Here is a 24,752-nt window from a genome sequence, read left to right as displayed (position 1 = left end):
ATCATATCCCCCCCTTATGTATTATACATGGAGATCATATCCCCCCTTATGTATTATACATGGAGATCATATCCCCCCTTATGTATTATACATGGAGATCATATCCCCCCTTATGTATTATACATGGAGATCATATCCCCCCTTATGTATTATACATGGAGATCATATCCCCCCTTATGTATTATACATGGAGATCATATCCCCCCTTATGTATTATACATGGAGATCATATCCCCCTTATGTATTATACAATGAGATCATATCCCCCTTATGTATTATACATGGAGATCATATCCCCCCTTATGTATTATACATGGAGATCATATCCCCCCTTATGTATTATACATGGAGATCATATCCCCCTTATGTATTATTCATGGAGATCATATCCCCCCTTATGTATTACACATGGTGATCATATCCCCCTTATGTATTATACATGGAGATCATATCCCCCTTATGTATTATACATGGAGATCATATCCCCCCTTATGTATTATACATGAAGATCATATCCTCCCTTATGTATTATACATGGAGATCATATCCCCCTTATGTATTATACATGGAGATCATATCCCCCTTATGTATTATACATGGAGATCATATCCCCCCTTATGTATTATACATGGAGATCATATCCCCCCTTATGTATTATACATGGAGATCATATCCCCCTTATGTATTATACATGGAGATCATATCCCCCCTTATGTATTACACATGGAGATCATATCCCCCCTTATGTATTACACATGGAGATCATATCCCCCCTTATGTATTATACATGGAGATCATATCCCCCCCTTATGTATTATACATGGTGATCATATCCCCCCTTATGTATTATACATGGAGATCATATCCCCCCTTATGTATTATACATGGAGATCATATCCCCCTTATGTATTATACATGGAGATCATATCCCCCCTTATGTATTATACATGGAGATCATATCCCCCCTTATGTATTATTCATGGAGATCATATCCCCCTTATGTATTATTCATGGAGATCATATCCCCCTTATGTATTATTCATGGAGATCATATCCCCCCTTACGTATTATGCATGGAGATCATATGCTCCCCTTACGTATTATACATGGTGATCATATCCCCCTTATGTATTATACATGAAGATCATATCCCCCTTATGTAATATACATGAAGATCATATCCCCCCCTATGTATTATACATGGAGATCATATCCCCCCTTATGTATTATACATGGAGATCATATCCCCCTTATGTATTATACATGGAGATCATATGCTCCCCTTACGTATTATACATGGTGATCATATCCCCCTTATGTATTATACATGAAGATCATATCCCCCCTTATGTATTATACATGGAGATCATATCCCCCCTTATGTATTATACATGGAGATCATATCTTCCCCTTTTGTATTATACATGGAGATCATATCCCCCTCTTATGTATTATACATGGTGATCATATCCCTCCTTTTGTATTATACATGGAGATCATATCCCTCCTTATGTATTTTACATGAAGATCATATCCCCCCTTATTTATTATACATGGAGATCATATCCCCCTTATGTATTATACATGGAGATCATATCCCCCTTATGTATTATACATGGAGATCATATCCCCCCCTTATGTATTATACATGGAGATCATTTCCCCCCCATTATGTATTATACATGGAGATCATTTCCCCCCCATTATGTATTATACATGGAGATCATATCCCCCCTTATGTATTATACATGGAGATCATATCCCCCCTTATGTATTATACATGGAGATCATATACCCCTTATGTATTATACATGGGGATCATATCCCCCTTATGTATTATACATGGGGATCATATCCCCTTATGTATTATACATGGAGATCATATCCCCCCTTATGTATTATACATGGAGATCATATCCCCCCCTTATGTATTATACATGGAGATTATATCCCCCTTTATGTATTATACATGGAGATCATATCCCCCCTTATGTATTATACATGGAGATCATATCCCCCCTTATGTATTATACATGGAGATCATATCCCCCCTTATGTATTCTACATGGAGATCATATCCCCCCTTATGTATTATACATGGAGATCATATCCCCCTTATGTATTATACATGGAGATCATATCCCCCCTTATGTATTATACATGGAGATCATTTCCCCCCCATTATGTATTATACATGGAGATCATTTCCCCCCCATTATGTATTATACATGGAGATCATATCCCCCCTTATGTATTATACATGGAGATCATATCCCCCCTTATGTATTATACATGGAGATCATATACCCCTTATGTATTATACATGGAGATCATATCCCCCTTATGTATTATACATGGAGATCATATCCCCCCTTATGTATTATACATGGAGATTATATCCCCCTTTATGTATTATACATGGAGATCATATCCCCCCTTATGTATTATACATGGAGATCATATCCCCCCTGATGTATTATACATGGAGATCATATCCCCCCTTATGTATTATACATGGAGATCATATCCCCCTTATGTATTATACATGGTGATCATATCCCCCCTTATGTATTATACATGGTGATCATATCCCCCTTTATGTATTATACATGGAGATCATATCCCCCCTTATGTATTATACATGGAGATCATATCCCCCCCTTATGTATTATACATGGAGATCATATCCCCCCTTATGTATTATACATGGTGATCATATCCCCCCTTATGTATTATACATGGAGATCATATCCCCCCCTTATGTATTATACATGGAGATCATATCCCCCCTTATGTATTATACATGGTGATCATATCCCCCCTTATGTAATATTCATGGAGATCATATCCCCCTTATGTATTATACATGGAGATCATATCCCCCCTTATGTATTATACATGGAGATCATTTCCCCCCCATTATGTATTATACATGGAGATCATATCCCCCCTTATGTATTATACATGGAGATCATATCCCCCCTTATGTATTATACATGGAGATCATATCCCCCCTTATGTATTATACATGGGGATCATATCCCCCCTTATGTATTATACATGGAGATCATATCCCTCCTTATGTATTATACATGGTGATCATATCCCCCCTTATGTATTATACATGGAGATCATATCCCCCCTTATGTATTATTCATGGAGATCATATCCCCCTTATGTATTATACATGGTGATCATATCCCCCCCTTATGTATTATACATGGAGATCATATCCCCCCCTTATGTATTATACATGGAGATCATATCCCCCTTATGTATTATACATGGAGATCATATCCCCCCTTATGTATTATACATGGAGATCATATCCCCCCTTATGTATTATACATGGTGATCATATCCCCCCTTATGTATTATACATGGAGATCATATCCCCCCTTATGTATTATACATGGAGATCATATCCCCCCTTATGTATTATACATGGTGATCATATCCCCCCTTATGTATTATACATGGAGATCATATCCCCCCCTTATGTATTATACATGGAGATTATATCCCCCTTTATGTATTATACATGGAGATCATATCCCCCCTTATGTATTATACATGGAGATCATATCCCCCTTATGTATTATACATGGAGATCATATCCCCCCTTATGTATTATACATGGAGATCATTTCCCCCCCATTATGTATTATACATGGAGATCATATCCCCCCTTATGTATTATACATGGAGATCATATCCCCCCTTATGTATTATACATGGAGATCATATACCCCTTATGTATTATACATGGGGATCATATCCCCCTTATGTATTATACATGGGGATCATATCCCCTTATGTATTATACATGGAGATCATATCCCCCCTTATGTATTATACATGGAGATCATATCCCCCCCTTATGTATTATACATGGAGATCATATCCCCCCCTTATGTATTATACATGGAGATTATATCCCCCTTTATGTATTATACATGGAGATCATATCCCCCCTTATGTATTATACATGGAGATCATATCCCCCCTTATGTATTATACATGGAGATCATATCCCCCCTTATGTATTCTACATGGAGATCATATCCCCCCTTATGTATTATACATGGAGATCATATCCCCCTTATGTATTATACATGGAGATCATATCCCCCCTTATGTATTATACATGGAGATCATTTCCCCCCCATTATGTATTATACATGGAGATCATTTCCCCCCCATTATGTATTATACATGGAGATCATATCCCCCCTTATGTATTATACATGGAGATCATATCCCCCCTTATGTATTATACATGGAGATCATATCCCCCTTATGTATTATACATGGAGATCATATCCCCCCTTATGTATTATACATGGAGATTATATCCCCCTTTATGTATTATACATGGAGATCATATCCCCCCTTATGTATTATACATGGAGATCATATCCCCCCTGATGTATTATACATGGAGATCATATCCCCCCTTATGTATTATACATGGAGATCATATCCCCCTTATGTATTATACATGGTGATCATATCCCCCCTTATGTATTATACATGGTGATCATATCCCCCTTTATGTATTATACATGGAGATCATATCCCCCCTTATGTATTATACATGGAGATCATATCCCCCCCTTATGTATTATACATGGAGATCATATCCCCCCTTATGTATTATACATGGTGATCATATCCCCCCTTATGTATTATACATGGAGATCATATCCCCCCCTTATGTATTATACATGGAGATCATATCCCCCCTTATGTATTATACATGGTGATCATATCCCCCCTTATGTAATATTCATGGAGATCATATCCCCCTTATGTATTATACATGGAGATCATATCCCCCCTTATGTATTATACATGGAGATCATTTCCCCCCCATTATGTATTATACATGGAGATCATATCCCCCCTTATGTATTATACATGGAGATCATATCCCCCCTTATGTATTATACATGGAGATCATATCCCCCCTTATGTATTATACATGGGGATCATATCCCCCCTTATGTATTATACATGGAGATCATATCCCTCCTTATGTATTATACATGGTGATCATATCCCCCCTTATGTATTATACATGGAGATCATATCCCCCCTTATGTATTATTCATGGAGATCATATCCCCCTTATGTATTATACATGGTGATCATATCCCCCCCTTATGTATTATACATGGAGATCATATCCCCCCCTTATGTATTATACATGGAGATCATATCCCCCTTAATCTCCTCTTCTCAGTAGAGAATACATTCAGTTCCTCTAATCTTTCCTCATAGCTGATCTCCTCCATGCCTCTTATCAGTTTGGTTCCCCTTCTCTGTACTTTCTCCAGTTCCCCAATGTTCTTTTTGTTAATTGGAGCCCAAAACTGAACTGCATATTCCAGATGAGGTCTTACTAATGATTTGTACCCGGGGGTGAGGGGGGGTGATATCTCTCTCTCTCTGAAGTCTATACCTCTCCTATTACAAGAGAGGATTTTGCTCACTTTAGAAGCCACAGCTTGGCATTGCATGTGATCTTGCAGAACCCCCAAGTCCTTCTCCACCATTGACCGACCCCCCAGGATCTTCTGCATACTGACCCCTCCAGATTCTTCTCCACAATTGACCCCAGATCCTTCTCCACTATTGACCCCCCCAGATCCTTCTCCACCATTGACCCCCACAGATCCTTCTCCACAATTGACCCCCCCTCCAGATCCTTCACCATTGACACCCCCTCCAGATCCTTCTCCACCATTGACCCCCCCAGTTGTACCCCCCCTATTTTGTATGATGCATGCATATTCTTCGCCCCCGAATGCAGAACCCTACATTTATCAACATTAACCCTCATTGACCCCATAGTCCCCCAATTACACAGAGCATTGAGGTCGGCTTGTAAGTTGGAGACATCCTGTAAGGACGTTATTCCCCGGCACAGCTTGGTGTCATCTGCAAAGACTGGAATGGGGTTTATAATCTCACACCCCATATTGTTTATATATATATTAATAAGTAAGGGGCCCAACACTGAACCTGGTTGTACCCCATTAATAACGCTGAACCTTTGGGTACACCACTAATAACACTGAACCTTTTGGTACTCCACTAACAACACTGAACCTTGGGGTACCCCACTAATAACACTGAATCTTGGGGTACCCCACTAATCACACTGAGCCTTGGGGTACACCACTAACAACAGTGAACCTTGAGGAGGGAGTTACAGTAGTCAAGTCGTGATATAATGAGGGAGTGAATGAGTTGCTTAGTAGTTTCCGAGGTTAGGAATTGGCATATCTTGGAGATGTTGTGGAGGTGGAGTCTGCATGAGTTTGTCAGTGAATGGACCCGGGGCTGGAAAGTCAGATTGGAGTCTAGGATGACACCTAGTACTCTGGCATGAGAGGTGGGATCAGGGGGGTCGCAGGCTGGTGGGAGAACTAGGAGCTCGGTTTTGGAAAGATTCAGTTTGAGGAAGTGGATTGACATCCAATACGATATGTCGTTTAGTAGGCTTGCGATACGGGCGGAGACTGAAAGGGTGAGGTGAGGGGTAGAGAGATAGATTTGCATGTTGTCGGCATAGAGATGGTAGTTGAAGCCGTGAAAATGTATTAGTTGGCCAAAGGAGAAAGTGCAGATGGAGAAGAGAAGGGGCCCGAGGACAGAACCTTGAGGGACCCCAACATAGAGGGGGAGTGGGGAGGAGGTGGCAGCATTATAGGTAACACTGAAGGAGTGCTGTGATAGATAGGAAGAGAGCCAGGAGAGAGCGGAGTCTCAGAGGCCAAGAGAGTGCAGTTTTTTGAGGAGGGGGTGGTCAACCATGTTGAAAGTCGCGGAGAGGTTGAGGAGTAGGAGCACTGAATAGTGGCCGTTAGCTTTGGTGGTTAACAGGTCGTTGGTGAGTTTGAGTAGGGCAGTTTTGGTGGAGTGTAGGGGGCGGAAGCCAGACTGTAGGGGATCAAGGAGGTTGTTGTCGGTGAGGTGGGAACTCAGGCGGATTTAGACTAAGTGCTCTAGGAGTTTGGATGAAAATAGCAGCAGGGAGATGGGTCTGAGGTTATTCAGGTCGGTGGGATCCAGGGAGGGCTTTTTAAGTATGGGAGTGATGTGCGTGTGATTCAGAGGCAACGGGAATGCACCAGTAGAGAGGGAGAGATTGAAGATGTGTGTGAGGGAGTGTAGGATGGAGGAGGAGGGTGATCGTATTAGTTTTGAGGGGACAGGGTCAAGGGGGCAGGTGGTGAGGCGGGCTTCAGAGAAGACCTTAGTGACCTTTTCAGTGGTAGCAGGGTCAAAGGAGTGTAGTGTTGAGGGGGTTTTAGTGTGAGGGATGTTAGGTGGGGTGGAAGTCTGGGCAGTGGCGATGTCCCTACGAATTGCGTCGATCTTGTTTTGGAAGTGGTTAGCAATCTCGTGGGCGGTGAGTGAGGTACTGGGTGGAGGTGGGGGCAGAGAGAGTAGAGAGTTAAAAGTAGAGAAGAGCCAGCGAGGACTGGAGTAGAGGGTATTAATGAGAGTAATAAAGTAGGCTTGCTTGGCAGCGTGGAGGGAGGAAGTATACGTTAGGAAGGCAGATTTATATTGGGTGAATGCTTGTTGGGATCGATCGTTAGTCGCTCCAGCGCACGACTGCATCATTTGAGATTTTTGGTATGGTCATTCTGCCAGGGTTGAAGCGGTCGGGGTTTAATGTTTTGTGTGGTTAGGGGTGCTAGCGAGTCTAGAGCGGCTGATAGCGAGTTGTTATAAACAGTAGTGGCCAGGTCAGGGCAGGACAAGGGAAAGATACTGTTGTAAAGTTGGTCAGCTGCAGGGTAGAAAGGGGCAGGGTTCAAGTTGCAGAGTTTTCTGCTGGTGATAGTTTGACGTTTCGAGGGATAGGTGTTTGAGGACGAGGAGATGGAGAAGGTAATGAGGTTGTGATCAGAGAGAGGGAAGGGGGTGTTTGTGAGGTTGTGGGGAGTTTAGAGATGAGAGAAAACAAGGTCCAGGGTGTTCCCTGTGGAGGATTTGGGATGTAGCCGGATTGTTGATGATAGGGATGTTGAAGTCTCCAAGGATGATGGTGGGTAGCTCGGAGGAGAGAAAGAAGGGTAGCCAGGCGGAGAAGTCGTCGAGGAAGTGGGAAACGGGTCCAGGAGGCCGATAGATTACTGCAATCCTCAGAGGGATTGGAGAGAATAGCCGGATGCAGTGGGCCTCGAAGGAGGAGAAGGATAGAAAGGGAGGGTTTGGGAGGACCTGGAAGGTGCTCAGCGGTGACAGGAGCATACCAAACCCACCACCTTTTCAACCGCTGGGTCTGGGTGAGTGGGTCCAGATGAGACCTCCATAGGAGAGTGCCGCAGGGGAGGTAGAGTCAGTTGCTTGTATCCAGGTTTCGGTGATCGCATGGAGGTTGAGGGAGCGGGAGACAAAGAGGTCGTGGATGGCGGTGAATTTGTTGCAAATCGATCGGGCGTTCAAGAGTGCACACGAAAACAGGGAGGTGGTTTTGGGGAGCAAAGGGACAGGTATTAGATTGAGGGGGTTGCGGCAGTTTGTGGAATTAGGAGGGTGCCTAGTGGCTGAGTGAGGTGGTGGGGGACCAGGGTTTGGGGAGATGTCCCCGGCGGTTAGGATAAGAAGAAGAGTGAGAAAGGTGGCATTGGAGCAGGATGTACAAGTGCGCGTAACTCTACTAACAACACTGAACCTTGGGGTACACCACTAATAACACTGAATCTTGCAGTATCCCACTAACAACACTGAACCTTGGGGTACCCCACTAACCCCTTCCATATCGGGCACTTTTACTCCCTTCCCCCAGGCCAATTTTCAGGTTTCAGCGCTCTCACACTTTGAATGACAATTGCGCGATCATACAACATTGTACCCAAACTAAAATTTTATCATTTTCTTCACACTAGAGCTTTCTTTTGGTGGTATTTAATCACCACCAGGGTTTTTATTTTTTGCTAAATTAACAAAAAACGACCAAAAATTTGGAAATAAAACTGCACGTTTTTCTTTGTTTCTGTTATAAAAGTCTGCAAATAAATAATCGTTCTTCATAAATTTAGGCCGAGATGTATTCTGCTACATGTCTTTGGTGAAAATAACCCAAATTAGAATTTATGATTTAGTCTGTAGGGAAGTTATAGAGTTCACAAAGTATGGGAGATATCTGAAAATTGATGGATCCTGAAGTACTGACAGCCAATCTAATTTCTTGAGGTCCAAGAATGTCAGAACAGTACAGATATCCCCAAATGTCAGGTCAGTACAGATATCCCCCAAATGTCAGGACGGTACAGATATCCCCCAAATATCAGGACAGTACAGATATCCCCCAAATGTCAGGACAGATATCCCCCAAATGTCAGGATGGTAAAGATATCCCCCAAATGTCAGGACGGTACAGATATCCCCCAAATGTCAGGATGATAAAGATATCCCCCAAATGTCAGGACGGTACAGATATCCCCCATATGTCAGGATGATAAAGATATCCCCCAAATGTCAGGACGGTACAGATATCCCCCAAATGTCAGGACGGTACAGATATCCCCCAAATGTCAGGACGGTACAGATATCCCCCAAATGTCAGGACGGAACAGATATCCTCCAAATGTCAGGATGGTACAGATATTCCCCAAATGTCAGGACGGTACAGATATCCCCCAAATGTCAGGACAGGACAGATATCCCCCAAATGTCAGAACAGTACAGATATCCCCCAAATGTCAGGATAGTACAGATATTCCCCAAATGTCAGAACGGTACAGATATCCCCCAAATGTCAGGACAGGACAGATATCCCCCAAATGTCAGAACAGTACAGATATCCCCCAAATGTCAGGACAGTACAGATATCCCCCCAAATGTCAGGATGGTACAGATATCCCCCAAATGTCAGGACAGGACAGATAGCCCCCAAATGTCAGGACGGTACAGATATCCCCCAAATGTCAGGATGGTACAGATATCCCCCAAATGTCAGGACGGTACAGATATCCCCCAAATGTCAGGACGGTACAGATATCCCCCAAATGTCAGGACGGTACAGATATCCCCCAAATGTCAGGACAGTACAGATATCCCCCAAATGTCAGGAGAGTACAGATATCCCCCAAATGTCAGGAGAGTACAGATATCCCCCAAATGTCAGGAGGGTACAGATATCCCCCAAATGTCAGGACGGGACAGATATCCCCCAAATGTCAGGATGGTACAGATATCCCCCAAATGTCAGGACGATACAGATATCCCCCAAATGTCAGGACGGTACACATATCCCCCAAATGTCAGGAGAGTACAGATATCCCCCAAATGTCAGGAGAGTACAGATATCCCCCAAATGTCAGGACAGGACAGATAGCCCCCAAATGTCAGGACGGTACAGATATCCCCCAAATGTCAGGACGGTACAGATATCCCCCAAATGTCAGGACGGTACAGATATCCCCCAAATGTCAGGACAGTACAGATATCCCCCAAATGTCAGGAGAGTACAGATATCCCCCAAATGTCAGGACAGTACAGATATCCCCCAAATGTCAGGAGAGTACAGATATCCCCCAAATGTCAGGACAGGACAGATAGCCCCCAAATGTCAGGACGGTACAGATATCCCCCAAATGTCAGGACGGTACAGATATCCCCCAAATGTCAGGACGGTACAGATATCCCCCAAATGTCAGGACGATACAGATATCCCCCAAATGTCAGGACGGTACACATATCCCCCAAATGTCAGGAGAGTACAGATATCCCCCAAATGTCAGGAGGGTACAGATATCCCCCAAATGTCAGGAGGGTACAGATATCCCCCAAATGTCAGAACGGTACAGATATCCCCCAAATGTCAGGAGAGTACAGATATCCCCCAAATGTCAGGACAGTACAGATATCCCCCAAATGTAAGGACAGTACAGATATCCCCCAAATGTCAGGAGGGTACAGATATCCCCCAAATGTCAGGACGGTACAGATATCCCCCAAATGTCAGGATGGTACAGATATCCCCCAAATGTCAGGACAGGACAGATAGCCCCCAAATGTCAGGACGGTACAGATATCCCCCAAATGTCAGGATGGTACAGATATCCCCCAAATGTCAGGACGGTACAGATATCCCCCAAATGTCAGGACGGTACAGATATCCCCCAAATGTCAGGATGTACAGATATCCTCAAACGTCAGAACGGTACAGATATCCCCCAATTGACCCCTTTTTGCAAAGTTGACAGTCCGATGTATTTCATAAGAGGATTGGTGAGTTTTTTGAAGTTGTAATTTTTTTGTCATAATTTTTCAGAAATGAAAAAAATAAAAAAAAGATTTTCACTATTTTTTTTTACATACTGTCACCAGAGCAGTACAGCGTCATCATATAACTGACATGGCGGTGATCAGGGACACTGACTGGTGACAGTACGAAAAAAAAAGATTTTTTTTTATTACATTTTTTTCTCTTTTTTAAGATTGTTTTTTCATATTTCACTATGACCAAAGTAGTAAAATATTACCATAGTAACATTGTACTACTTTGGGGAAGTGATCAGTATTTTTTTTTACACAATTTGCTTATAGCAAATAATTACTTTTGCTAGAAGCAAGCATTTACCTGAATGAAATCGATTCATTCAGGGGTTTTTTTGTGCTTAGCTGTGATTTGGCCACGTCTAATCACATGACACAGCTGGGCTGTGATTGGCCTAGTTTGTGCATGTGATCTCTGTGACCATTCACAGCTAGACACACTTGTATACAATAGATGGCATGAAAGGAAGCCATCCATTGTATACAACTGTCATGTGACCTGCAGTGATTGGTCACATGGTACTGGCAATGGGGCCAGTACACAGATCTGTAATTGCCCGTGTCCGACGTACACGGCCAGTGAAATATCGCGTCGCTCTGCGGGCATGCAAACTGCGCATGCCTGAAAGGATGCCATATAGCATCCACCCGGAGGGACGAGGTGCTCGCCCGGCCACCATCTGGCCATAGGCCAGACGGGAACCGGCTAATAACACTGAACCTTGGGGTACCCCACTAATCACACTGAACTTTGGGGTACATCACTAATAACACTGAACCCTGGGGTACCCCACTAATCACACTGAACTTTGGGGTACATCACTAATAACACTGAACCCTGGGGTACCTCAATAATTACACTGAACCTTGGGGTACCCCACTAATCACACTGAGCCTTGGGATACACCACTAAAAACACTGAACCTTGGGGTACACCACTAATAACACTGAACCTTGGGGTACCCCACTGACACCCCTAGACCAATCAGAGCATGAATCATTAACCACTACTCTCTGAATACGATCTTTTAGCCAGTTTTCTATCCATTTATATTTGGATTTTTCCAGCCCATAGACTTTACTTACACATTAGCCATGTGTGGGGAACTGTGTCCAAGTATACCACGTCCACCGCCACCCCTCTGTCCAAGTATACCACGTCCACCGCCACCCCTCTGTCCAAGTATACCACGTCCACCGCCATCCCTTTGTCCAAGTATACCACATCCACCGCCACCCCTCTGTCCAAGTATACCACGTCCACCGCTACCCCTCTGTCCAAGTACACCACGTCCACCACCACCCCTCTGTCCAAGTATACCACGTCCACCGCCAACCCTCTGTCCAAGTATACCACATCCACCACCACCCCTCTGTCCAAGGATTTGCTCACCTCCAACCTAATCTGTTTCATGATGGTTTAATCCCAGCTCACCTCTACATGTTGTCTACAGTAAACATTTAAGCTTCCATTAAATACAGAATACTAATACTGTGAGTCCTGACCCCTGCACTATATACCCTGTTGTACATTACATACTCCTGACACCTGCACTATATACTCTATGTTGTACATTACATACTCCTGACCCCTGCACTATATACTCTGTTGTATATTACATACTCCTGACCCCTGCACTATATACTCTATGTTGTACATTACATACTCCTGACCCCTGCACTATATACTCTATGTTGTACATTACATACTCCTGACCCTTGCACTATATACTCTGTTGTATATTACATCCTCCTGACCCCTGCACTATATACTCTGTTGTACATTACATACTCCTGACCCCTGCACTATATACTCTGTTGTACATTACATACTCCTGACCCCTGCACTATATACTCTATGTTGTACATTACATACTCCTGACCCCTGCACTATATACTCTATGTTGTACATTACATACTCCTGACCCCTGCACTATATACTCTATGTTGTACATTACATACTCCTGACCCCTGCACTATATACTCTGTTGTATATTACATACTCCTGACCCCTGCACTATATACTCTATGTTGTACATTACATACTCCTGACCCCTGCACTATATACTCTATGTTGTACATTACATACTCCTGACCCTTGCACTATATACTCTGTTGTATATTACATCCTCCTGACCCCTGCACTATATACTCTGTTGTACATTACATACTCCTGACCCCTGCACTATATACTCTATGTTGTACATTACATACTCCTGACCCCTGCACTATATACTCTATGTTGTACATTACATACTCCTGACCCCTGCACTATATACTCTATGTTGTACATTACATACTCCTGACCCTTGCACTATATACTCTGTTGTATATTACATCCTCCTGACCCCTGCACTATATACTCTGTTGTACATTACATACTCCTGACCCCTGCACTATATACTCTATGTTGTACATTACATACTCCTGACCCCTGCACTATATACTCTATATTGTACATTACATACTCCTGTCCCCTGCACTATATACTCTATATTGTACATTACATACTCCTGACCTCTGCACTATATACTCTATATTGTACATTACATACTCCTGACCTCTGCATTATATACTCTATTGTAACATACATGAGATATGATGTAACATGCATGTGACATAAATGTACAGATATGAGTAGATGCGATGTGATCAATAGCAATATGTAATCGTAACTGTAGGGACATTCCATTGTCATTAAGGATGAATATTCAGTCCTTGTCATCGGGGAAATGAGGTACTCAGATAGTGGTCATCAATTAGCATCAATAAGGCTGAAAAGCCCTGCTTCCGGGATGTGACACCTTCTGGGGAAACCGGTTTGGAGGAAGTAGCCCCAGACAGGGTGTCTGCCTGACATTGGAAGCTCTAAAAGGAGTATATCCATCCATCAAAAGGGGTATGTTTCATCTCTCATAAAAGCTAAAATATTAGTTGCAGAGAGATGAACATACTCCCTTCTTGTAGGGCACTTTGCTTGCTACATCGGCACTAAAAATCATATTTGTGGTTTAGGCAGAAGGCCAGGAAAATGCAGGGAATGGTTAGGTGGCACTGGATGGCGACAGTCGAATAGTGTTTGGTACTGTCGCGATCGGACTGATGCGCTGGTGCCAGAAATCCAATCCACCACTTGTTTCAAGCTGGCCTTAGTCCGATTGAACTTGGGCAGGTCAGCAGCCAGAACATCCTGTGGGCGGGTGCAGGAGCAGCCCCCCAGGGTCAATTGGCCGAGGACAAATATCCCGCCTACGTCCATATCCCCATAAATGTAATACCCGGGCATTGGGACATTGGTAATTCGTATGGAGCCGGTTTGATTTGACTGACGGATTGCTGATTCTCTGACTTGCTCCAGTCGCAGGAAAGATCTCGGTAAAAGTTTTATTCTGTTTTATTCCCTTTTATTTTATAGTGAATAGTCATTTGTGTGTCTTCTTGTATTTTTTGTATTTCTGTAACTTTTTATACTTTGTACATATTTTATGCTCCGGCCCACTTTCGGGAAATTAAATCTGAAAATTAATTTGTGACTTCTGTGTATTTAAGCACGTGCTCATATCTTCGGAGAGATTAGATTGGATTAGATTAGATTGTATTGTACTTTAGTGCCTTTAAATGCTCGGTCAAGCTCATTGCCATTCTGTATGCAATTGCACTGTGTGTGGGCAGATTGTATGCAGATTGTAAAAGGTAACAGATCAGCCAGACGGAGATCTGTGTGTGTTGTCACAACAGACAATCCTGCAGATAAACTGTTGGGTGGTGGCCAGCTACCTTTTGTGGTGTGTCTGGTGCAGGGGGGGTGTGGACAGTGGAAGGGTGATTAACACCGGGGTTCAAGCTGTAGTTAGCTGGAGGGACTCTAGAAGAGTGTGATTACTAAGCTGCTCCTCAACTCTAATCAGTACATCAGATTGTATATAAGATTTGTATCTGCCAGTGTGTGGCCCACCAGCTGGATTGAAGTGGAGTCTCCATCTGGTGGTGGCCAAAGGTAGTGTGGGCTGTGATTGTATAAAAGATTTGTATCTGCCAGTGTGTGGCCAACCAGCTGGATTGAAGTGGAGTCTCCATCTGGTTGTGGCCAAAGGTAGTGTGGGCTGTGAAAGGGTATCACGGCTGATCTTATATACGGTTTTATATATTCAAAGTTGAGTCCCCTTTATTCCCTCGTACTCCAAGTCACAGCCGCATGTGTGCTCCTCGGTTAGCTAGTCGCTGTGGGCGTGGCGTGTGGGGGATCCGTGACATCTATGTTGTACAATACATGCTCCTGACCCCTGCACTATATACTCTATGTTATACATTACATACTCCTGACCCCTGCACTATATACTCTATGTTGTACATTACATACTCCTGACCCCTGCACTATATACTCTGTTGTACATTACATACTCCTGACCCCTGCACTATATACTCTATGTTGTACATTACATACTCCTGACCCCTGCACTATATACTCTGTTATACATTACATACTCCTGACCCCTGCAATATATACTGTTTGTTGTACATTACATACTCCTGACCCCTGCACTATATACTGTTTGTTGTACATTACAAATTCCTGATCCCTGCACTATATACTGTTTGTTGTACATTACAAACTCCTGCCCCTTCACTATATACCCTATGTTGTACATTACATCCTCCTGACCCCTGCACTATATACTCTTTGTTGCACATTACGTTCTCCTGACCCCTGCACTATATACTCTGCTGTAAATTACATACTCCTGACCCCTGCACTATATAATGTATGTTGTACATTACATACTCCTGACCCCTGCACTATGTAATGTATGTTGTACATTACATACTCCTGACCCCTGCACTATATACTCATTACATTACATTACATTGAGTTTATATAGCGCCAAAGGGTTTGCTCAGCGCTGTACTCTATGTTGTACATTACATACTCCTGACCCCTGCACTATATACTCTATGTTGTACATTACATACTCCTGACTTCTGCTCTCCCCCCTCCCCCACTGCTATATATATACATAATATGGATTCTCTTTTGTTACACCCATTTACACCCAGCTTGACATTTTATATCGGATGATGTGATTGGAGCACAGACTTTTACATGGTGATAATAATGTGATAACATCCTCCAACTTTGGACCCTTAAACAGAAAGTGATAATGAGGGAGGAGTCAATACCCCAATGATGGTGGTCTTCAGGATCAGTCCAGTCTTCATCTTGGTTGTTCTCCCCCCCATCCTCACTCTCTGACCTCTGGTGGGGCTCAGCCCCGCTGTTCTTCATGACTAAATCATGGACTAAATAAGGAAGTGCAGTACTTCTTGTGTTGGGAAGATGGCGATGAGTGATAGAGGGGGTGGGGACCCTCGTCCTATAATCCCCTCATCACTGTCCCTCCTATAAAAGACAGTTCTGGTTGTTTCCTCACTCTCTGACTAAGGTCCATGAATAAAGAAATGACCTGGTAGGAGATCAGAGGAGACATTTCCTAGTTCCCTTTGCTTTAGTTGAGGACTGAAGTGTCCAGTGCTTATCTGTTCCTGTCCTAATTTATGATGCTGGCCAGCTCTGGAATGTGCGCACATAAAGAAACTCACACTGACACGTTTGGTCTGTGAAAACTTCTCTCTAATTTATTGAAATGAAACCGTGAGTTTATATATGAAAAATGATGCGAACATCACGTGATAACAGCATAAGCATTATATTAGTCTTTGATTGGTCACTTTACACGAAAACAATCTCCGTCATGGTATAGGTGTGATCTTCTTCAGTCTTATCTTATAGAATGAAAAACATTCTTTTGTCTTCGAAATCAGACGATGGGAGGGGGTCTGTTCCTGTGAGCAAACATTTCTTAAGAAAGTAAAATTAAAAATTAGTGAAGCGCTTGTATCACATGAATACAATCATGTATCTCCATATAGTGTAATTATAAATCAAAGTGACCACTATATATAATAAATGTGTGTTGACTCCCTCTAGTGAAAAGAAAAAATAGTGTCAACCAAAATAGCTAAATAACACACATTAGGAAACTAAATATATAGTGCATAAATCAAATATAATGAACAGAATATATATATACGTGAAAACAGAATATTGGCCACATACAATGGTGTCTAAATTATACATAAATGATATATGCCATAGGTGAACAAGACAATATCAAAGGTGAAAAAAATATTCCATGCATGTGACTGTGCTTTAAGCTGGAACACACACGTGATCTCCACTTCTAAGTGCAAGTACTCTCCTTCAAATGGCAGCAATGCCTGCTCACCTCCCTTCCTCGACCCACACAGGGCCTCAAAGCAGTTACCACCTCAGTGGTGTATTCCTCTGGCAGACTCCTTATTCCTCCTCCTCTCTTATGCAACTCATAAAAAGACAAGAAAGCCTTCCATAGTGTAGTAAATTTAATAGGCAAAGTTAAAAATTACAAAGTTTTCCACTCACATGCTCCTTTCCATAAAAAAGCGTTTTTCCCAGCCTGTGGGTAGATATGCATGCACCTGGGGGAATCCAATATGGCCACTGTGTCCGGACATACGTCACCAGGAAGTAGACAAACCATTTTTTTAGGTTTATATATATATTCTGTTCATTATATTTGATTTATGCACTATATATTTAGTTTCCTAATGTGTGTTATTTAGCTATTTTGGTTGACACTATTTTTTCTTTTCACTAGAGGGAGTCAACACACATTTATTATATATAGTGGTCACTTTGATTTATAATTACACTATATGGAGATACATGATTGTATTCATGTGATACAAGCGCTTCACTAATTTTTAATTTTATTTTGCACTTATTGGTATCAGCTAAGTGACAGCAGCTGTATTTTGTCAATTATTCCCATGAGCGCAGGAGGATCCCTTATTATTTCTTAAGAAAGGATTTCTTAAAGTACCAGGCAGAAAATATTCACACAACATATATATTCATGCTAAACATTTATAAATATGTGGAAAGAAATAGTATTAAAGTATAAAAGTAAATATGTATAAAAATGTGTATAAAAAAGTGTGTATATATATATATATATATTCAATATGAAATGAAATAGACATTTTACCAAATCCATCACAGTCCCCCCTTAAAATGACTATTTTCCTCTGTCCCTATAAGTCCTCACTCATCTGTCCTTATGTACCTTGGAACTCTTTTATGCTGTACGTTAGACAGGTGATGACTATTTCATCACCTCCCCCGCCACAGACTTTGTACATAAGGAAGTCAGATGCTATCCCTACAAAATTGTGAGATTACTGTTGGCGGGGAGGGACCGTAATGGGGTATAAGGTCTTCCTTCATCTATCATGTGGGGATCCTCTTGCTCCTGGTTCAGGAAGGTAGGTGTTCTGTTGTCTACAGCTTTGCTCATCAATTTCCTCACACATGGTATAACACAGCATACAACCAGGGCCAGGAGAATCAGAATTATTAGTACAGTTACCCCTATTTGGGCAAGTATCTTTTGCCACCCACTCATCCAACTGAAATATTGATCCCAAGGGTCTGTGATACCTGAGTTCTTCTTCAACTCAGCTGACAGATCTTCCAATTTCTTTATAGCCAGAGTAACCTTACCATTCAAGCCAGTATTGTCAGGAATATATATATACAACATGTTCCGGTTCCTTCTATCATTTTACAGACACCTCCTTTTTCTGCTAAAATCATGTCCAGAGCCATCCTATTCTGGAATGTCATGTAGGATGTAGGGGCTAGCTGGTCAACGATTCCTTGAAGGGCATCCCTGGTGTAATTCACAAACCTCTGTTGGTTGTAGTATATGTAATTTATCTAATCTACATTTTTATTAACAGTTATCATGGGAATCAGGGATTCGAAGCCTGCTTTTACTTGGTCTCTGGCTTTAAATTCATTAGACACTCCCCTTGGGACTCCAATGGCATCTATATACACATGTGGGTCAAAACTGCCAGAAGGAGCTTTTCGTTTCCTCCTACGGCCAGGCGTTGGGTCAGGGGTATTTTCTGCTAGGATGTGGAGAGGCATAATGGCCTTTGCAAGAGCACACTCACCAGTCCAAATCCCTTCCAATCTGGTTCTAATCTTTTGGTCCCCACAGATCCAGTATATGTCACCGAGAGACTGGGTCTGATTCTGTATTACTTCCCTGAGACACTGCTGTAGGTAGAGCAGTATCCTTCGGTGAAATTACCCAGGAACCTTCCATTACCCTGATAATTAGAGTAACAGGTATAGTTCCCAGGATATATAGTGATGCCCTCTCCAGGCTTCGGGATTTTGGTAACTATGGGATATTCCTCTTTCCACATTTCGCACGCAGAATGATTGGTGGATGTATTAGTGAACAGGCTGAGGAAACATTCCTCAATGTCTTGTGGGATCTGAAGAGGGACTGTCCCTAAATGTGGCCTGGCACTACCACAGACATACTGTAGCAGTTACTTCTGTTATGTTGTTTGGCACTGAATCTCATCCACTCAAGCCACAGGTTAGTGTCTGAGAACCCGGTTTCAGCCGCCATTGTCTCTTCAAAAGTAGGGTTTGCTATTGCTATCATGTCTTGTATAGCAGGGATGACAGGTTTAAGGGGATTTGTTATTGGTTTTGATGAGTTATACATGTCTTTTAGGTAAAATTTTGCTAGAGGTGTACCTTTCTGTGGGTGCCTGCCTAACCAGTAAAGTCCTGCATCACCAGGGCTAGGATTCTCAATGTTTAGGACGAGTCTTTCTCCGCTATCACTGCACCCTGACTTCCAGATGGACATACGTTTAATGAGAGGCTTCCCCACCTTATCTTTCCTTTTTAATGCACTCTGTGGTTGATACCCCCAACCTGCTCCAGTACTCCATCCCAATGATCCCCAATGGGCACAGTTCGGTCCCCAAAAATCATCCGGTATACATATGTATATCTGATCTGAGTTGATCACCAGACAGGCCCGCTGTGCCCAACCCGGTCTATGTCTATTGCAATATATGGGTATCATACTACAAAAATCAAAGGTGAACGCAGCCACATATGTGTTGGATGAATTGTACCAGAATATGAAGGTGTCATTCATCCTAGTGATGGCCACCTGTTGAGCACCTGTTTTGGTGATAGCCACCTGCTGAGCTTCTATCAAACTTATTAGAAAAAGGATATACAACACAATCATCATGGTGTAGATGACGCCTTTCCCTCATGGGTTGGGACTTTCTTGCAGTGGGAGGCGTGTATCCAAGTGTTCTTCCCGGCCACCTTGACAGAAGTGGCTGTGGTCAGCAGAACTTGGAATGGACCATCATATCTTGGCTCAATGGAATGTTTCCTCACAAATTTCTGTATCTAACTCAGGATCTGGAATGGAAGAAAACACTTGGGCATGGATATGGGTTAATTCACGTGATAATACAGTCACATAATTAGTTAACACATCAGATTGTAATTGCAACTGTTGTGGAAAATAACAACCAAGTCTGGGGACTGAGCCAAACAAAATCTCATAAGGGGATAGGGAGTGTTCTCTCTTGGTGTGTATCTGACACTAAATAGGGCAATAGGCAGACTGTCTGGACAACTCATGCCAGTCTCTTGGGCCATTTTTAGCATTCTGGCTTTCAGAGTGCCATTCATTCTTTCTACTTTTCCACTACTTTGGGGGTGATAGGGAGTATGGAACGCCAGAGTGACTCCTAATGCCGCCCATATTCCTTTGGTTACTGAAGCTGTGAAGGCGGGGCCCTGGTCACTCTCTATCACCTCTGGAAGCCCATATCTGCATACAACCTCAGTGAGGAGTTTCTTCGCAGTTGTTTTAGCAGTCATGTTAGTTACAGCAAAGGCCTCTGGCCAACTGGAAAACATGTCCAACACCACTAGGGTGTACTCAAACCGCCCACTCTTTGGCATCTGGATATGGTCAATTTGTATCCTTTGAAAAGGGTATAGGGGTTTGGCCAAGTGTTTCTGTGGTGTCTTTTCTGTGCGTCCCGGATTGCATTTTGCACAGATGGCACATGTTTTGCAAAAATTATTTGTCAATGTGGTGATTCTAGGCGCTATATAGTAATTGTTGATGAGAGAGTTCATGAGGCTCTTTGACAGATGGGCTGCTCCGTGTGCCCACTGGACTACAGCTGGAAACATATTCTTGGGTAAACAAAGCCTCTTGTTGCACTCAAACAGACCGTCTTTGAGAATAGCTCCTCTCCGTCTCCAGCTCTCTTTTTCTTCTGGACTTGCTGCTTGGAGTTCCTTGAGGTAGTTTCTGTCCACAGGTAAGGTCTGTAAGGTGAATATTGGTTCCCTCTCTCCGGTCACCTCTCCTTCCATTTCTGGTGGTCCCATGGCCGCTCGTTTTGCCGCCAAATCTGCCAGATTATTGCCTTTGGCTTCTGAGGAGTTTATTTTCCCATGAGCTTTTACCTTCAGAATAGCCACTTGAATGGGTAGAAGGAGTGCTTCCAGCAGTCGTCCAATGGCTGCTCCATGTCTTATGGACGTACCTGCCGCAGTCATAAATCCTCTTGCTTTCCATATGGGTCCAAAATCATGGGCCACTCCAAAGGCATATCTGGAGTCTGTGTAGATATTGGCCCTTTTTACTTCCATCATCTGGCATGCTGTTGTGAGTGCTTGAAGTTCAGCTCCCTGTGCAGATATTGCTGGCGATAGGGCTCTTGCCTGTAGGACTGTGTCTACAGTAGTGACCACAAATCCTGTATGATATTTGCCTCCATCATCTGCATATCTGGAACCATCAACAAACAAGGTGAAGCCTGGGTCCTGCAGAGGTGTTTCACTCACTGTGGGGAGATGGAAGGTTTCCATTTTCATCACTTCAAGACAGTTATGAGGCTCAGTGGCTCCGTTATCCTCTCCACTTTCTTCATTACCTTCATTACCCTCCTCAGCAATTGGGAGGAGAGTGGCCGGATTCAGGGTTTGGCAACGTAGGAGAGTGACGTTATAAGGAAGTTGGAGGGAACACTGTAGTCAAAGATGCCTCGCTCTGGACAAATGTTTAGGTTGGACTTGGTTTAAAATGGCAGCAATGTCATGCGGCGCCAGAAGAACAAGTTCATGTCCCAGTACGATATCAGAGGTCTTATCCAGCAGAGCTTGAGCAGCGAAAACTGCACACAGACACAACGGTGCTCCTCTAGTCACTGGGTCTAAACGGCATGAGTAGTAGCCTACGGGTCGTAGGCGGTCGCCATGGGACTGGGCCAATACTCCTGTGGCATGGCTTTGGCATTCAGACACGAACAGTTTGAAAGGTTTCTCGTAGTCTGGTAGACCTAGGGCTGGGGCTGAAGAAAGTAAACATTTTAGAGCCAAAAAGTTGAAAGCGGCCTCTTCGGACAGATGGAAAGGCTCAGACTTGAGAGCATCGTAGAGTGGTTGCATAAACCAAGAAGCATCAGGAATCCATGACCCAGAGTAGGATATGAGGCCAAGAAAGGCATGGAGTGGCTTCTGGCCTAGCGGCAGTGGCAGGTTTTGGATGGCCTTAACTCTTTCCTCTGTAAGATGCCTTGTTCCATGTGAGAGACAGTGGCCCAAGAATACGACTATTGTAGAGCACCATTGCAACTTCGGTTTAGAAGCCTTACAGCCTTGGTGTGCCAAATAACATAGTAAACTCTCCGAGGCTTCTTCAGCCGTGGGCAGGTCATCAGCACAGAGGAGAAGGTCATCCACATATTGAAGAAGGACCACTGCCGAAAGTTCCTTTTGCCACGTGTCCAGTATGGTGGTCATGGCTTTGGCAAACTGGCTCGGAGAATTTTGCGCCCCTTGTGGCATAACTGCCCAGGTGTATTGCTTACCCTCATGGGTAAAAGCGAAGAGTTATCTGCAGGAAGGATGCAAGGGAACGCTGAAGAATGCATTTGCCAGGTCCACCACAGTGAAATACTTTGCTGTTGGCGGTACCCCTGTGAGTAAAGTGTGGGGATTTGGAACAATAGGTGTCTCCAAGATGGTGGCTTCATTCACTGCTCGGAGGTCCTGTACCATCTTGTACTTCTCTGGTTCCCCTTTAGGTGTCTTCTTTTTCACCGGGAACAAAGGTGTGTTGCATGGAGAGGTACAAGGTATGAGTGCACCATTTGCCACAAGGGACTTGACCTGCTTCGAAATGGCCTCGGATTGCACTGGTTTCAGTGGGTACTGTGGTTTCCTGGGTAGGGGGGCTCCTGGCTTCAATTCCACCATAATTGGGGGTACCTTTAAATATCTAATATCTTCGGGTCCTGTGGACCATAGGCAACTTGGGATTCTGCTCATCACATCCTCTGGGATGGTGGTGGTAGAGATCTCTTGATGTGCCATCAGAAGGGGGGAATGGAGCACGGTGCAGACGTGTCCTCTTCTTCTAGTGGTGATGAGATAACCACCTTGCCATCAGGAGTGAATGTGATAGAGGCCTGGAGCCTAGATAGCACATCAGCTCCCAGGAGATTCAGGGGACACGTTGAAGACACGACAAACCGGGCCAGCAAGTCTGGGAATAGACCAACCTGTAAAGGTCGGGTAAGAGGATTAGACCGTGGGGTTCCATCTACCCCCACACAGGATATATCTATATCAGAAAGGTATGAATGGTCTGGCAAGTCTTCTGATCTGATCACGCTCCTGGCTGCACCTGTGTCAATTAGAAATGTCGTTGGGTGCCCTTCAATAGGTAAGGTCACTTTTGCTAATGGGCCCCCTGAACCCGCTGAAGACACTGCCAAGATAGGGGATGACACAGGCTTGCCCACTTCCTAGCGCAGAAGATCCAGGTGATTCGCGCTGGGCCCAGGGGCTTGATGTTGCTGTTGTGACTGTTGCTGGTTGTATGTGTTCTGGTTCCACTGTGGCCGTCGACGTCTGGGAGGGGCTCTACAGTTCCTCTTGTAGTGTCCTGGGCGGCCACAATTGAAACAAATGGGATTATTTTCTTCTGAGGCTGTTGGCCAGGTTTGTGTCCAGGGATCTGCTACCATAATAGGGGTGGACTTCTTGGTAGCTTGTGAAGATTCAAGACCTTTTGCCACCAACAGCAGAGTGTCTAAAGGCACCACACGATACTCAGGCCTAGCCATGATAAGACCCTTCCATATTGGTTCCCTCAGCCCCGCAACAAAGGCTGATGACAGCATCTGATTATGGGCTTTGTTGTATGCGCTGAATCCCAGGTCTGAGAAGACCTGGGACAATCTGGTATAGAATTTTTCTACTGACTCCGCCTTATCTTGGGTAATATCTTATAGGGTGGTGGCTTGATCGGCCAGTCTCTCTTTGGCCCAGTCATGCAGTTGCGTACAAAATTCCAGTCCAGAGGAGAAGGCTTTGTCATTGACAAGCCAGGTATTGTTAAGACTTCGTGCCATTATTGGCCAGTATGAGTCTCCTGCCTTTATCTCACACAGGCTGACTAGGTCTCTCCAGGCTGCCGAGTATGTCTTCT

General features: G+C 43.5%; 1 long non-coding RNA gene and 1 pseudogene across 1 annotated transcript in view; one reads left to right on the top strand and one right to left on the bottom strand.

Moving 5' to 3' along the window:
• Positions 1–24,752, top strand: part of LOC149443011 (uncharacterized) — a 473,108-nt gene that overhangs the window by 108,185 nt on the left and 340,171 nt on the right. The gene's annotated exons all lie outside the window — the stretch shown is intronic.
• Positions 19,121–20,078, bottom strand: LOC149443016 (uncharacterized; annotated as a pseudogene).

Source organism: Staurois parvus, unplaced genomic scaffold, assembly GCF_062004578.1.
Source record: "Staurois parvus isolate SC_StPar_1 unplaced genomic scaffold, SC_StPar_1.0 ptg000879l, whole genome shotgun sequence".
NCBI lineage: Eukaryota > Metazoa > Chordata > Amphibia > Anura > Ranidae > Staurois > Staurois parvus.
The sequence above is the reverse complement of the archived record's forward strand: the minus strand, read 5'-3'. Positions and strand labels throughout refer to the sequence as shown.